General features: G+C 39.8%; 1 non-coding gene across 1 annotated transcript; it reads left to right on the top strand.

The window, feature by feature from the left end:
- Positions 1-26: 26 nt before the first annotated feature.
- LOC127760877 (small nucleolar RNA R71) lies at positions 27-133 on the top strand. Its single transcript, XR_008015154.1, has one exon. It is a non-coding gene; the product is annotated as a small nucleolar RNA R71 (small nucleolar RNA).
- Positions 134-15579: the final 15446 nt, after the last annotated feature.

Raw genomic sequence — 15579 nt, 5'->3', positions numbered from 1 at the left:
AGTTCTACAGGATCAGCAAGTCGTCCATCCCATGATGAGGACAGGCGGCTACGTACTCCTGCAGCCATTCGCATGCTTCAGGAATAGACTCGTCCCTTGTCTGCTGGAAACTGGAAATCCTTCCATGAAGGGCATTTGTTTTGCCCATCGGGAAAAATTTCGAGAGGAATGCCGTAGAGCATTTGTCCTAGGTATTGACAGCAACACGGTTGGCGTAGAACCACTTCTTTGCTCTCCTAAGGAGGGAGAACGGAAACAGCCGCAGCCTGATGGCGTCGGGACTGATGCCCTTGATAGTGTACGTGCTACAGATCTCCATGAACTGTTGCAGATGAGCATTGGCATCCTCATTAGGCTTGCCACAGAACGGGCTAGCCTGCGCCATCGTGATGAGGCTGGACTTCAAGTTGAAATCCACGTCTCCCATGTTGAACTGCGGCCCAATGGCCACATTGTTAGCAGAGGGAGCAGCGAACTCGCGGATAGTCTTCTTAGCCATAGTCTTGAAGGTCGGTGGCGCTGGTACGGCTGGTTTCTCTGTTGGTAGAGTTTTTTCTGTGGAGCAGCGACTCGCGGCCTGACGCTCCGGAAGAAAGCTTCTGGATTTTCTTTGAAGTTTTCCGGCAGGTTGAAACCAATCATGCACTAAGTGAAAACAACTAAGGTTAGCCTGCAAAGGAAAATGATTATACAAAGGTAAATAAAAAGTATTAGTTCAGGTAATCTCTATTATGAATCTTCCCCAACAATGGCGCCAGAAATGCTTGTTGGTATTTCTTAACGACATTACTAGAAATATAGTTCCCAACAATGACGCAGAAATACTTATGGTATATTATGGTTACAGAGTTCATCCGCAAGCGCGCGGATATACCATTGTAGCATTTCACCCGAGAGTATTCCAAGGGTATCGTATTTATTTTATCCCGTGGGAAGATCATGTAGAGAGAACTTGACTAATAATTTATATATTACTTGTGATAATCATATTCTAGGCAAGGGTTAAGATAATCCCAAGGGTAGAGTGACACACAAGCATTAACTACTCATTCTCATTATATATTATCTAAGCTAAGTGGACGGAAAAGAGAAAGAAAATCTATTCCTATACTTCTAATATACATAGTATCCATACATTCTAGTTAACTGATATACTAGCTAATACCCTCTATCCGATGCCCTCCTGGTACTTCGAGAAGCCACCCCTGACTGTCGAGTTCCTTACGACAGCCCGTCATGACGATATAAGCGGGGCTAAATATGAAGGAATACCCTCCCCAGGGAATTAACTTATGATTATATACCGGCGCGGAGGAATACCCGTACTGAGCTGTCACCATCAGCGGCCCACCTCTCGTCCGCAATATATAACCCCAAATAATGATATCCGGTAATCTAGACACCACATCTAAACTACCATATACTACTATAATATCATCGTCATGACATAGAGTAATTGCATATGCAAACATTATACCCGCATAAAAGCATCTCCCAGATAAGCTAGCCGTATATTCAGTATAACATGACCATAATGTAAAATGGGCATTCATATACTCATAAAGTATTTCAATACCATAAATGTATATAGAAGAGTATTCTAATAAAAGTACAAAGCTTACAAAAGAGAAGAGAAAAGCTACTAGAGCTATACCCGAACTCTTCCGAAGGCTTCCGGACTCCTGATTTCTACTCTATTCCTATTCCACCAGCTAGATACTACTAAACTAAACTTGAGAGAAATGAGAGAGCTTTTGCTTGAGGTGTGTGAGTGAAGTGAGGATGAGAGCTCCTTTTATAGCCTCCCAATGACGGTTGTGACGGTTGGAATTTTCGGTAATACCCTCCAACCGTCATTGGGGAGCCATCTCAGCCGTCCAAGAGAACCCTGGATCAAACAGAACTGCGGGGGGTTCGGCCGAACCATGGGCTAGGCCGACCTGGCCCAATTTCGGCAGGCAGTGTCACGCCCTGAAAATCGCCTAATTTAATAATTCATTCTTTAATGCATTTTTAGAAATTATTTTAAAAGCCTACAAGTTAAACTCTAATAATCTAGGAAAAATTTCGACATAAAACTGAGCTAGATAAAATTTCATTAAATACTTTGCTTGTTTATATATTTTCTAGATTTTTCTAGGAATTATTTGAGCAAAGAAAGTATTTTTAATAAATGAAACATCATTTCACGAATTATTTTAAATGAAAGTCTTTAAAACCCTTCCCTAGGCCGTTGGGCCGTTTCCGGCCTAACTCCCCTCTCAGCCGTGCGCGCCTTGCGGCCCAAACCGGCCCAGGCCATGCCGCCGCCCCGCCCCCTCCTCTCAAGCCGCCGACATGTGGGGCCCACATGTCGGGGTCTTCTTCTACCTCCGGCCGGCCAAGCCGTGCCCGAGCCCCGCCGCCTCCTCGTCGATTCCGCAACAACCGGCCATCTCCGAGTCCGATTGCTTGAGGGGAAATCATCTCCTCCTTATCCTCTCCTTTTCCCCTAAAGTTTCGGAGATCAATTTTGCCCGGATAAACCGAATCGAATTCGTTTTGAGTTTATCTCTCCAAACTAACCCTAAATTTTTCCAGCTTCGATTCTTCTCGGTTAGAGTCTGATCTCTCTAATCCAAGCTTATATAAAGCATCCCCTAGTCGTCCTCTACGTTTCCCCTCAAGTCCCGAGCTCTATCTTTGCCCGTAGCGCCGCCGCCGCGTAGCCCTAGCCGCCGCCATTGCCGACGCCTTTCCAGCCAAGCCGCCACCGCTCCCCGTCGCCGCCGTCGGGTTCGTGCGGAGGAGGAGCACCTCGGCCGCCCCTGCGCCGCCGTCGCAAGCCGCCGGAGCGCTGCCGTCGACGTCGGGCCGAGCCGTGCCGTCGTCGGAGCTCGTCGCCGGCCGCCGTACGTCGTCGTCCGTCGTTGTTCTTTGCACCGGTGAGTTCGCGTCGTCGTCCTCTTCGCGTAGGTGTCCTCGGATAGCCCAACCGAGCTCTCTATCGCCGGTGGCCGCGTCGTCCAGTGCTAGGCCGGCGATGATGTCATCGTGACATCATAAATCATTTATTTAATTCGTAATAATTTTCTGTATTAGATGAAAATCGATTAAACTTCGGAAATTCATAACTACATCATCGTAACTCGGATTCGAGTGGTTCAAGTTGCTAAATTCATCTAAAATCAAGATCTACATGTTAAAAATATCCACATGTACTGTTTATGCTTGTTTTTGTACTGTTTTGTTGATTTTGTTTATTTGCTTTAGTTTCCGACATTCCGGAGGAGAGCGTTTTCGTTGAGGAAGGTTCAGAAGCGTTTGAAGAAGCTCAAGGAAAGTCACACAGATCCTAAACAACCCTTTGAGCATGTTGAACCCGTTTAAAGCTAATATTTTATTTCAACTTATGCACTATTTTCGAATGTCATTGGGTGGTGAGCCTTTCCCAATTAATCAATGGCCAAAGATGACTTTACTTTCCTATGTGTAATAAATTGATTAGCTAGAACCTTATATATTGGTTTGGTTCAGCTAAATGCTATATATGTAATTGCTTAGCCATGCTTAGAAAGATAAGCTCATTAATGGGATGAACCATACTACATTATTAATTATGGTTATATTTAATGGTAGCTCATGATGGTTAATCGTGTTATGATAATTAATTGATAATTAAAATATGATTAATGGTGGGTTGTTAGCACATGGTTTTGAAGGTCATGCTCATGACAATTAAGGACCGGTTCGCGAGCTACTGTTGTGAAACATTAACCGTGCCAACCACAAGCCAGCGTGGGCAACGGCTTTACCTTTTGTATAGCATGGTTCATTACGGGGTGCCAGACTGAGAAGCGGCGAGAAGTCCGTGGGGGTCGCTGGGGAGTCCATGCCTCTGGTTTTTGAGGGGGTGATTATGATCCAGGAATGGTGCACTGTGGTGAGTTGTGTTGTGCGAAGGGTATTGTCACGATTTTCCCCTTTGCAGTGCCGTGGTGGTACTTCGGGGCATGGCAACATGTGTGGAATCGTGTCTTGTGGGTACAGTGGTACATCTCTGGCCAGAGTAAAACTATTCGAATAGCCGTGCCCGCGGTTATGGGTAGGTCTAACAATGTTTTTCGTGATTAGTCTCACACTACTCATTATTGTGATAATTTGTGATAATTAAATTGACTCCTGGTTTGGAATGGTATATTCTTGGTATGGAGGTTTGATTTGTACAACTAGGTTGGTTGTTCAGATAAGGTTGGGCTTATGCAATACGGGTGTGTTGTATAGTGTTTATTTAATATTGCTTAATTACTTAACTGTTTTACTATTTTCTCAAATGTTTATTAAATGTTGTTTATGCAATTGAGCTGTATTATGCCATCCTTTATTATCCTGTGCACTTGCATATTTGCTGTGTGGCTTGTTGAGTATGTCATATGCTCATTCTTGCAATATTCATTCATCAAAGGAGGAGTACTTCAGTGAAGGTGATGATCTGGAGGATTATGCTTTGTGCGGGTCAAGTTGCTTGTGGAGTGGAGTCGCCATAGTTGTTTAGTCTTTTGTTTTTTTTTTCCGCTGCGTAGAGTTTTATTCTTTTGAGAGGAACTATCCACCTCTGTAATAACTATTTATTTTGCGAATATTAATTAGCTGTTTGATAGTACTCTATTATCAATTTGTTATTGTGTGCCTCGGCTGATTCCTGGACGAGGATTTAACGCACATGTAAGCGTTTGGAATTTTGGATAGAAATTCCAGGCGTGACAGGCAGCCTCCTCTTTTGCTCTCATACGCAGACTTGTGAATTTTGACCCAATTCATCGTGCCAATTCTGAGTTCTTGACCCATTCATACATAAGTCTGATTGTCGACATCGTCCGATTGATTTATCGTCTGAGTTGATGTCGATTCTCCTCCACTTTATTGTCATTTTCTGCAAAAGGTTAGTATACCTAATACTAGTGGAATATTATTATTCTAACATATTTATGCATTGCAAGCATCACTAGTTCTCCTCTATTTTGGTAATATTTTACGCGTTTGCAAGGCCGGCCCTAGGGGGTGGGTGGGGGTGAGCAGTGCGGCCACTCTGGCCCCCCAAATCCCCCCCCCCCCCAAGGCATCCCTCAGGCCTGGCCCAACAACCGATGCACGAAAGGCGAACATAAAACATGTGTGGAAGTGGAAGGCAAACAGAACAGACGCGACTCACGCGAGATTGCTGTTGCCTGCTGCCCACGTCCTCTCCTCCTCACGGCGAAATCGCATGCAATCCCAGGGCATGCATCGATGCGCTGGCGCCGACACAATTCTGCGCACCTCCACAGCTGTTTTTCCTTTTCCGCTGTTCCGCACAACTGTAGTACGGCACAAGGTGTTGGCACTGCAGTGGCTGCTTGCCTGCTTCTTGCAGTCTTTCTTGCTTGCCGCTGGCTGCCCTCGAGTACTAGATGAGGAGGATTCTGTTGAGGTAAGTGCAACACCAATACATCAATACATCATTGCTAATTTTCCATCACCAAATGGAAAATTGAAATTTTGTAACATTGTGATTTTATCTGTTAATATCTAATATCATGCGTTAGCTTTTTGTCATGTGCTCGTGTACTGATGTATAGTCCTATGTTAGGTTAATTCAGTTGTTCTGATAGTTGGACAAAGTGACAAAGGCAGTAGTGTGTGTTTCCGACTCACTTGTCATGTGCATCTGGATGCTTGCGATCAACTAATTGGTAAGATTTTAAATTTAGATTTGTAATTTTGTAGTGTAATTTATATGAGTTAAACCACTATAATAATGTTAACTTTTTTTCAATTATCAGGCCATGTCGTCAAGAAAGTATGCATCTTGGTAGAGAGAAAAGGAAAAAAAGGAAAAGGGTGGATGACTTAATAGAATCTCAGATGGGGGCAATGGACAAATTTTTAAGGGATAACATGGGCATGACAAGGAACCTAGATGAGTTGGCTATAGTTGTTGTGGATGAAGCAAGTGACATGATCATTGAAGATGAGGGCCCCATATCTACAGAAGAAATCAACATGAATGAAGATGGTACCAATGTAAGTGATCATGAGAATATATTTAATTCACCTGCTACAGAGTCTGCTTGTGTTGATGAACAACTAGTTTTTACTACCGATATTTATGATCGAAGAAATTGGGACAAACTTGACAATAAAGCTAGGTATATATTAGTGGAGAAAGGGTCTATAAGAGAAGAAAATATTGAATTCCCTTTGGATGACAACTTAACACATTTCTCATACTCTCTTTTTTCTAGAAAAATGAGCAACGGGGAGGTTCATGATAGAAAATGCTTGGTTTACTCAAAGCATGTTGATAGAGTATTTTGCTTTTCTTGTAAGAATTTCAACTCTAGAAATTGCAAGAGTTCACCTACTCATGATGGGTTTAGAGATTGGAGGCATATCAGTGAAAGGCTAAAAGAACATGTAGCTAGTATCTAGCATATCACCAACATGACCTCTTGGAATGAATTAAGAGCTAGATTGAGAAAAAAAATGAAACAATTGACAAAGATTTGCAACATTAATTGCTAAGGAGAAAAAACGTATACGATAAGTTTTATAAGAATAATTGCTATTGTCAAATTTCTTAGTAAACATAATTTGGCTTTTAGAGGATCCAATGAGCAACTTTACAATGATCAGAATGGCAATTTCTTAGCTAGTGCTGAGATGGTTGCAGAGTTTGACTTGGTGATGCAAGATCATCTTAGACGTATTCAGAACAACGAGATACATTATCATTATTATCTTAGTCACAAAATACAGAATGAGTTGGTTTTCTCTCTTGGCTTCTAATATCACAAAATCTATCATAGAGGCAAAATATTTTCTATTATCATTGATTCCACCCCAAATGTGAGTCATCAAGAACAAATGACTTTGTTGGTCCGATGTGTTAATATGTCCTATGGAAAAATAAAATTAGAGGAGTATTTTATGGGTTTTTTTGAAGGTGGATGATACATCTGATTTAGAGCTTTTCAATGTATTGGTTGATTCCATCAAGTCCTTTGGTCTTAGTATTGATGATATTAGAGGTCAAGGCTATGATAATGGCTCTAACATGAAAGGAAAATAAAAGGGGGTGCAAAGACAGTTGCTTGATATTAATCCAAGAGCTTTGTATATGCCATGTGTTTGCCATAGTCTTAATCTTACTCTCTCTGATATGGCTAAATCTTGTGCTAAAGCTATTTCATTTTTTGGAATTGTGCAACAGATATATGTGTTAGTTTCCGGTTCAACAAAAAGATGGAAAGTTTTGCTTGAACATGTTCCAAGTTTAACAGTGAAACCATTGTGCAATACTCGATGGGAGAGTCAAATCAAAAGTATTAAAGCAACTAGATATCAAGCTCATGAGCTAAGATTAGTTTTGTTACAGTTAAGGGAATCTAATGGTATCGAACCCAAAGATAGGAGTGATGCAAAAAAATTATTTGAGGTAGTTGGTACTTAGTTTATACTTGGTATGATTATTTGTCGTGACATTTTATTTGTTGTAAACACTGTGAGCAAGAAGTTGCAGTCACCATCTTGTGCATTAAGTCCACCTTACAGCAAATAGAAGGCATAATGACTTACTTTCACAAGTATAGAAATGAGGGGTTTGCTTCTAGTTTGATCAAAGCCAAAGATATTGCATCTGAATTGGGTGTAAATGCATCATTTCCAGTAAAGTGTCATGCAACTAGAAAGAGACAGTTTGATGCAATTGTGAGTGACGAAGTAAATTTGCAAGCTGAGAGGGCTTTCAAAGTTGATTACTTTTTTGTATGGTTGGTATGGCAATCACTTCATTGAAATCTAGATTTGAAGAACTTCAAGAATTCAAAAGTATATTGGGGATTTTATGAGTTCCACGGTCTTGAAGTCATTAGATGGTGCTGAACTAAAAGACAGTTGCACTAAATTTGCAAAAAAATAATAAAAATAATAATCTCTCTAGGGGGTTCATCTGATGTTGAGTTAAAATGATCTAATTTCTGAGTTACAGTTGACTTTGCCAGATAGCCATATGTCTGCCATGGAGATATTTGAGTTTGTCAGAGATGCAAATTGTTACCCTAATATTTCTATTGCTTATCGGATCTTATTTACTGTGCTCGTGACTGTGGCATCTACTGAAAGAAGCTTTTCGAAGTTGAAATTATTGAAGAACTATTTGAGATATTCATTGTACAAAAAAAAAAGGTCAAATGGTTTGGCAGCTTTATGCATTGAGAAGAAATTATTGGATGAAATTAATATTGGTACCATTATCAATGACTTCGCATCTAGAAATGTTAGAAATTTTTTTGAGGTAACATGTACAATGTTTTCTATATAAATATTATTTCTAAATGCAATTTAAATATTTACGACAATAATTCATATGTATAAAGTATATGTATCTATCGATTATTATTATATAGTATGATAAAGGACTCTATGTTTAGTTTCGCATCGACACCTGAAAAGTCAGGACCAGCCCTGTGCGTTTGTCTCGTGGGATATGTCCTCAGCCCTAAATTCAACTAGAGTAACAGAAGTATCCTCTCATGTAGTCCAAAAAGTTATAAAAGTTGGTGATGTAGGATTTGAGCGTATTATTGCCTTCGATTTTTTCCGAATCGTAAGTTTTTCCCAGTGTTTACTATTAGCCATCATATGTAGTATTTTGTGTTATTATCGCTTCTATTTGATTTCTTCTTCTGAAAGAAGTTTAGCTAACATATACTTTCTCTGTTTTATATTATAAGTCGTTTGACTTTTTTTCTTTGTCAAAATTCTTAAATTTTGACCAAGTTTATAAAAAGATATAATAGTATTTTCAACACAAAGCAAACATATTATCAAAATATATTCAAAGTTAGATTTAATAAAACTAATTTAATATTTTAGATGTTGCTAAATTTTTCTATAAACTTGATCAAACTTAACAAAGTTTGACTAGAAAAAAGTCAAACAGTTTATAATATGAAACAGAGGAGTATGCACATTGAGCAAGATGCTCTCTCGTAAAATCAGTTAAATCTTGTATACTTTGTGTTACTAAGTTGCTATATTATAAGATGGAGGAAGTACAATTTAGTGATGGGATAGCTAGGATGGTGGTGTAGTTTACCTTTATAGTCATATATATGCACGATTTATATCAAGTACAAATGTACAATTAGAAACGTGATATGATGCTCGTGTGTGTCTTTATAGTCGTATATCATGCATATTCAGTCAGAACAAGGGAATTTATGGTCATAAATGCATAAAAAATGATATAATAAGTACAATTAATACTTAAGAATATCATGCAGCAGTACATTTTTTATTTTGTATATAGAATACTTGATATAGGTACTATCGCAACTGTTAATTCCGTTGACAAGTTTCTCCTGCATTTTTTGGGATTAAAAAACAAGAGAAAGTTTCAGAAAACCTCAAGTTTTAAGTCAAAATTACAGGTATATCCACATATAACATGACTTATAGCACATGATTTATGGTATATATATATATAAGGGTTTCATATAACAAGTGAACAAGCCATACATATGGTTATGCTTATCAAGTTATAATAAATATCATTTTTTTAAAACTCTGATCATAAAACATGTGGTAAAATTTACTTAAAAATAGAGTAAAATTTGAAAATCCCACGTTTTATAATAAAAGTTGCAGAAAATCATAGGTATTATGACTTGTGACATATAACTACAAGTATATATTATGATTACAATGTTTCACAAAACCTCACCCTGTATATGTTGAGGACGAATTTACTAAAAATTTCAACTGGCCCGGGGTACTTCGATGGGTGCTTAATTAACTGCTTACTGACGTTTTTTCCAACTTGGTTCGAGGAGGCGCTAATCCTGTACGCGCCCTCGGAATTTTTTTCGTTTCTAAAAGAAATGGTAAGTGGGCTGCCATGGGCGTTGTTACCTCAGAGGTGCTATGGAATTTCCGAGCATGCCTATGCACGCAGAGAGTTGGTTTATGATGCAGACCGACATGTATATAGCACCTCCATGCATTGGGATAGATAAAGACGCGTATTGTAACGACGTTGTAAGCAACTATCAATATATTAACTCTGCACGTTGAAGTTGGTCTAGCTTTAAATGTTTTTCTCTCTGAGTAAATTATATTGGTGCTATACATACAAACAAGTGGATGTAATCTATCACATAAACTTACAAAATGTTTGTTTTGGTGCAAAAAGGTTTTCTAGTATGTATGAACCAAGACCAAAAGAATATGGTATTGCTAATCTCGCTGATTGAAGTATTGATTAGGATGCTATATATAAACAAAACATATTTGTATCTTCTAGACACGTTTGTATCTTCTATATATTTTTTTTTAGAAACACAGTACAAATGCAGGCGCTCACAACATGCGCACACTCACCCCTATAAATACACACACGCACACCCTACCCTTATGAGCACCTTCGGAAGACTGGGCCGGCATGTCTTGAAATTGACGAAGTCACCATAGGCGCCTCGCTGTCGACGGGTACGTCGCCTACCACTGAAAGAATAATTAGCCGTAAATGCGAGCACCCGTGTCAAATCTAAGATTTGAACCCAGGTGGGTTGGTTCCACCACAAGGAACCTAACTAGTTGATGCTCACTTCGCATATCTTCTATATAGTTACAACCCACTACACCTAAAACTCAACATACAAGCATAGTAAAGACCAGTTTAGCACAGCTCCAGCTCCATCTCTCCTGGAGCTGGAGCCCGGCTAAACAGTTTCAGCTCCACCTAAAATAGGAGCAGAGCTGGGTAAAGCACTCTCACAAAATGAATTAGAGAGGTGGAGCTGTGTTTAGGCTACTCCACAACTCCACTCAAGACCCAACTCCTAGAGATAAATTTAGGAGTTGGAGCTCTACCAAACATGCCTTAATTATTAGTATATCCTAAAGCCTAATATACAAGCATACCACATCAATCCGCTAAGCATTTAAAGTTCAACATGCAAACATAGCAAGTAAATCTAAAACTAAACATATAAGCATATTAAATCATCATTTTCATATCATTTTTGCAATATTTCAACCCAAATCCATCCATCTTTTGTACAATATTTTACATATATTCATCAAATATTCCATAGCAAAGTACAGGGCATTATCTAGTATATTTAATATTCCATTCGTCCTAAAGTAGCTATCTTCAGTGCTATGCACGGATATTAAGAAAATAGGTAGGTGAAGTGATGAACGGTTATAATTAGTTGAAATGAGAAAATAAGTGGAGAAACTAAATAATGATGATTGCGATTAGTTGAGATAAGTAAATGTGGCTATATTTCTGCATGGAAGGAGTAAACGATAGAATAAGGGTATAATAATTGCAAAGAAAAGAAGACATAAAATATCAAGCAAGTGTGCACGGCACGTCCTAATCATTATCCAAGTTGATAAAATTAGCCTTGCCATGCTATTTCGGTTTTGGTTAGCATGTACTATGGGAACTCCATCTATCAAAACGAGTGTTTTATAAGTTCGTGTACTAATTTGTACCCACCAAACAAGTTCGTGCAGTACCAAAACATTTATTTTACAGAAACTACCAAAGCAACGTGAGCACAAAGTGAACTATTCTTTCACCTTTTTACTCTTTTTTCCCCTTTCCTTCCGCCAACGTGGGCCAATCTTTTCAAAAGTTTGTCCGTGTAATTAAGCAGAGTTAAAAGGGACGGCGCTGATGTTAAAAAATTTTCATAGAACCATACCACACAAATCTACGAAGACTATGCTAGGTTATTCACATCATTCTAGACCCATCTCATCCGAATATAAAGATTATCCCATTGGGCGAAAAGACTAGCACGTGAACACGTTCCAACCATATCGCAACAATCTGCCGAATTAGGGTTAGGGTTTGTGAGTGTTGTTGGGGAGGAGGGGGTGCTAGCTAGGGAGGGGGAAGTGGACCGGTGTTGGCAACAGGGACAAACTGGAAATGAAGGAGGGGGAGCCGGCTAAACAAGAGGATAGGTCGACTCAACAACGACTTGGGCCGGCTGGCTACATGTGTGTTGCGTGTTATCTTTTGCATTTGCACGAATGGGCGCGTGTTAGACCCGTCCCCATCGGGCAGTTCAATTTAGGGATGGATGATGAATTATCATACACGCTTCCCGTACCCTGAGTAATATGATTCTTTTATGTTCAAATTGTACCTTTTCCCATCATTTGTTACAATATTATTTTTAGAGTAAAATACACCAACGGTCCTTAAACTTGTCAGAAGGTTTCACTTAGGTCCACGAACTTGCAAAGTATACATCGAGGTCCCTAAACTTGGTTTATTTTATCATCCCGATCCAAAGCCGCGTTTGACTGTGGTCTTACCTACGTGGCACGCCACGTGGACAATGACATGTAATTTTTTTTATTTTTTTCCTCCCTTCTTCCTTCTTTTTTCTCTTTCTTCCTTCTTTTTTCTCGGTGGTGAGAGGCGGCATGAGGGGAAGGGTTGTTGCAGTGGTGAAAAAAAGAAGGAAGAAGGAAGAAAAAAATTTTAAAAAATCCATGTCATCATTCACGTGGCGTGCCACGTAGGCAAGACCACGGTCAAACGCGGTTTTGGATCGGGATGATAAAATAAACCAAGTTTAGGGACCTCGATGTACGCTTTGCAAGTTCGTGGACCTAAGTGAAATCTCCCGACAAGTTTAAGAACCGCTGGTGCATTTTACTCTTATTTTTAAATGACTTTCCAACATTTTAACATTTATTTTATATGTGTGCCCTTAAATAATTGTCATAAACTCACAATCTCCCGCGCGTATTTAGAACATCATGTAAGTTGCTGTTGTGTTTAATTATCCATGCTCTTTTGTACTATATTTTTTTAGGGGAAGATTCCTACCAATATTGGAAAAATGCACATATCAATTATAGGCTCTTTTAATGAACTCGCTTGCATAATGAGGCAGTTGCGTCTGCAGTGAGGCGTCACCACGTTTAGGTCCTTTGGGGGAATAAAAAAAGTCCCGCTGTTTTCGTTGTTGGCAGGGCATCTTGTCATGGCCAGCCCGAGAGATGAGCTTCTAGAAGCTAGAAGTGTGTGTGTGGTCAGCGCGCTTTGTTTAGAAAAATAGAGGTTAGTCGCTAATTCATTGCACAAGTGCGTTGACAAGGAAGAGAATTAAACAATTATTAATTATAATACCAGTAAAAAAATGGAACCAATATACAGTACATAGCTGATGGATCCTGTAATGGATACTTACTTGCTTGTTGATTACTATAGTACTAATTAACCGGATCTGGGGAGCTTTATCTGATCTTAGAGGTAAGCAATAAGAATATTTTTTGGTATATAATAAAGGTTTCTTAGATGTCATGCATACTGTCATCTAAAGTCGCTTGGTTGCCCATACTTTATATGCCGGTACAGAGATATATTATTTGACTTCTTCCTACGCACGCTACCAAATGAAATTAATTAGGAAAATGATAAACGCACAAAAGTTGTTTACTATTGAGCCTTGATTTCTGACAATTATTCATCACTAATTAAATTCAACGATTGGGATATTTGTTTGTAAGAGTTTATTAATCATCCGCCTTAATGCAATCTCTACACGTTACTAGATGTTGGCAACATATCTTGACCATTCCCTTCTCTATATCTGTATAATCTCCCGATCAGCGTGATGTATGTTCAGCTTCGTCCAAATTTTGTGGAGGCAATATAAGCCGTACAAAAATTAAGAAAGAAAAATAATTTATAGATTAGATTTTGATATATATATATATATATATATATATATATATATATATATATATATATATATATATATATATATATATATATATAGTAGCTCTATTATACACCCCTCCTTTAGAATAACTATTCTACACCCCCTCCCACCACCCAGGCCCATCCCTCCCTCTCCCGATCTTCCCTCTCCCTCTCCCTCTCCCGGCGCCCCCTCCCGATTTCTCTCTCTCCCTCGGCGCGATCTCTCTATCTCTCGATTCGATCTCGATCGTCCCTCTCCTTCTCCCGGCGCCCCCTCCCGATTTCTCTCTCTCCCTCGGCGCGATCTCTCCTCTCCCTCTCCCTCTCCCGGCGCCCCCTCCCGATTTCTCTCTCTCCCTCGGCGCGATCTCTCTATCTCTCGATTCGATCTCGATCGTCCCTCTCCTTCTCCCGGCGCCCCCTCCCGATTTCTCTCTCTCCCTCGGCGCGATCTCTCCTCTCCCTCTCCCTCTCCCGGCGCCCCCTCCCGATTTCTCTCTCTCCCTCGGCGCGATCTCTCTATCTCTCGATTCGATCTCGATCGTCCCTCTCTTTCTCCCGGCGCCCCCTCCCGATTTCTCTCTCTCCCTCGGCACGATCTCTCTATCTCTCGATTTGATCTCTCTCTCTCGATCGATCGCTCCTCCTCCCCTTTCTTTCGATTCGATCTCTCTCCCGGCCCCCCTCCCGATTTCTCTCTCTCCCGGTGCTATTTTTTTAGAAAAGATAAAAAAGATTGATGAAATCAAGATTTGAACCCATGATCTCATAGTTCATGGCAAGCTCTCCTAACCAATTCACCATATGATGTTTGCATGCTTTATATGTTTGTAAAAAATTATGTGAAAACAAATTAGTTATGTTATTGTAAGAATCATACTTTGTTACTATGATTTCTTAGTAACATTATCCCAAAAGGGTAGTAACATGATACGATACTGCACAATTTATAGGTTGTTACTACAAAATTTATAGATTGTTACGGACTCTTTTGGCAGTAACAACATAACGAAATTTGCACTAACAGAGAACATGCACAGTAACAGTGACACTATTGTAGTAATGTTTGTTAGAGATAAAATATTTTAAATCTCAATCTTTTGATAGCAGCAACGTACACGTCATGTCTTATTTTTATAACCCGTTTGCATCATGACGTTCGTAAGAAAAGTGCTTAACGAAACTAGAACCATCATAACTATTTTTTCACGTCGTTACTGTGGAAACACGTTGGCCGTCTAGTTACTACACCTTTCTAGTTAGACGAGGACAAAAACGAGGTAAATCTCAATTTTTAGAGAGCAATATCTCTCACGTCAAATCTTGTTTTTCTAATCCGTTTGCACCATGACGTTCATAAAAAAACGCTTAACGAAACTAGATCCATCATGGCTACTTTTTGACGTTGTTACTGCGAGAACGTTGTCTTGTTACTGCACGATGACTATCCTGTTACTGTACGATTCCTGCAAGACGAGAGCAGTAAAGTGGTGGGCGGGGGAGGGATTGGTAGGCGGGTTTGACCGGCGGGAGAACGCTTTGACCGAGGTGGGAGGGGGGTTTTGGGCCCTAGGGAGGGTGGGGAGGTGGGTTTGACCCATGGGAGGGGGGTGTAGAATAGATTCAATATATATATATATATATATATATATATATATATATATATATATATATATATATATATATTAGCTCTATTATACACCCATCCCTTAGAATAACTATTCTACACCCCCCTCCCACCTCCTATCCATCCCCACCTCCCACTCTCCCATCGCTCCTCTCTCCCCCAGCGCCCCCTCTTCCATCCATCGCTCCTCTCT

Source organism: Oryza glaberrima, chromosome 1 (genome assembly GCF_000147395.1).
Source record: "Oryza glaberrima chromosome 1, OglaRS2, whole genome shotgun sequence".
Lineage (NCBI taxonomy): Eukaryota > Viridiplantae > Streptophyta > Magnoliopsida > Poales > Poaceae > Oryza > Oryza glaberrima.
The sequence above is the reverse complement of the archived record's forward strand: the minus strand, read 5'-3'. Positions and strand labels throughout refer to the sequence as shown.